The sequence below is a fragment of the Phyllostomus discolor genome, chromosome 5 (assembly GCF_004126475.2).
Source record: "Phyllostomus discolor isolate MPI-MPIP mPhyDis1 chromosome 5, mPhyDis1.pri.v3, whole genome shotgun sequence".
In the NCBI taxonomy this organism is placed as follows: domain Eukaryota; kingdom Metazoa; phylum Chordata; class Mammalia; order Chiroptera; family Phyllostomidae; genus Phyllostomus; species Phyllostomus discolor.
In genome coordinates this window covers 23,507,839-23,509,871 of record NC_040907.2, presented here as the reverse complement: position 1 = coordinate 23,509,871, position 2,033 = coordinate 23,507,839, and the positions used below count along the sequence as shown (strand labels likewise).

The 2,033-nt window shown below is 35.8% G+C and overlaps 1 pseudogene; it reads left to right on the top strand.

The window, feature by feature from the left end:
- Positions 1 to 529: 529 nt before the first annotated feature.
- Positions 530 to 1,017, top strand: LOC114496895 (annotated as a pseudogene).
- Positions 1,018 to 2,033: the final 1,016 nt, after the last annotated feature.

Sequence of the window (2,033 nt, the reverse complement as noted above, 5' to 3'; positions counted from 1 at the left end):
ATAGACAAAAACACCACTTAACTCATGCCCGCATATCAAAATGGTAATAAAACCCTGTGTATTCTACCTCCTAATATATTTTAATAGTCTCTACTTTTCTATATCCCTACTGCTATTATCCCAGTCCAGGCTACCACTAAATCTTGTCTGGATAAGTGCAACAGTCTCCTAACTCCTTGCCTCTAGTCTTGCATGCTCAGGTCCATTCTCTAATTGCATCCAGGGTAATCATTCCAAAACACAAATAAATATATGTTTATTCACTCAGCAAACATTTACTAAATGCCTACCAGTGAGTGAACAAAGCAGACACATATATTCCTTACCTTCACAAAGATTACAGTGACAGACAATAAACAAGTTAATATATATATATTGATATATATATATCAAGATAAGTCCTTTGAAGAAAAGAGAACAGGTTGCTATAAGACAAAAAAAAGAATAATTGGAGATGGTGACTATATTTGTGGTCAAAAAGATGAAGGTAAAATCCTAGCAGGTGAGTGTGATAGGTGACAGTCGTCAGCACAAGGGTCATTTCGTCACTGGGAAGGGATGGTCCTCTCCAGCGATGACGGTGGTTAGCAAGATGAACAGAGATGTGCGAGTGAGAGCAGCAATTAACCAAAAATTAACAGAAACTGAGGAAAGATAATGTCTCTAAGAGTTGCTGAGAGCTAATCAATTGAATGTGGCTGCAAGGATTAGTAGAAGGCACACTGTAAAGAGGTAATTAAAGAGAAAGGGTTAGAGCAGTTACTATGGATAACTGGCTCAGTGGCTGAAATCACACCAAAAGGCAGAGCCCTGGTGCCTGACAGTGTAAAGAAGGAGCTTCTACAAAGGATAAGAGCATTCCCTGCTCAGCATGCCAGCCTTTCCGAGTGAATTAGATTGTGTTTTGTGATTTTATTTCTGAAAGTACAACTTGCCATAAATTGGAAATTGATTTCCCAATAGAATCCTTTTTTGTATGATGGTATATAGTTTTCAGTAATAAGGTATACATTGTACTGTTTTCCCCCTAAATGTTATTTTAATAAATACCTCATGAGCTAAAGAAAAATGGAAATGTTTCTTTAACAGCACAGGACTAAAATACTGATCATCAGCATGTGAATTGGGAGGTGGGGTGGTCAGACTTAAAGTGTTCCAAAGGTCCTTGTATTGTTTAAGACAAGAATAAAGGCATTAATTCATTTAGACTTTGGTAAGCAAACATGATAAAACTCCAAAAAAGCTATTAAAGAACAGACATAGAATAAAAAACAGAAATAGAACTTTCAAACCTTTGGCTAAATACCTCTAGAATGATTTAGAAAGTTGAGTCAGTAGTTAAAACTCTCCACACAAAAGAAAAACATAGTAAATGGTTTTACAGGTGAGTTCTGCCAAATTGAGGGAATAACAGATCATTTCAATTTTATAAAATCTTTTTTAGAGAAGAGAAAATAGACTACTACCTAAATCAGTATAATCTTGATGCCAAAACCAAAAGGACTGTACAAAAATGGAATATTACAGACTAATCTCACTCATATGCAAAGATGTAAAAATCCTAAACAAAATAATAGGAAACCAGATCTAGTGATGTGTTAAACATATGAATGTATATCCCATGACCAAATTGTACTTACCCCAATAATGCAAAGTGGTTTAACATTAGAAAGTCTAAAAATGTCAGATTAAAGAGAAAAACAATATGAAATCTATTCATGATTTTTTTTTAATTTTACATTTTTATTTTTTTATTCTGGAGAGAAAAGAAGGGAGGAAGGGAGGCAGGGAGAGAGAGAGAGAGAGAGAGAGAGATCAACATGAGAAACACCAGATGGTTGCCTTCCATATGGGTCCTGACTGGGGACTGAATCTGCAAATATGCTCTCATGGGCAATCGAACCCATGACCTTTTGGCTTACAGGACAACGCTCCAACCAAGCAAGCCACCCTGGCCAGGGCCTATTCTTGATTAAAAAAAAAAAAAACTCTTAGCAAACTAGGAAAAAGAGAGTTTCTTAAGCTGTTAAAAG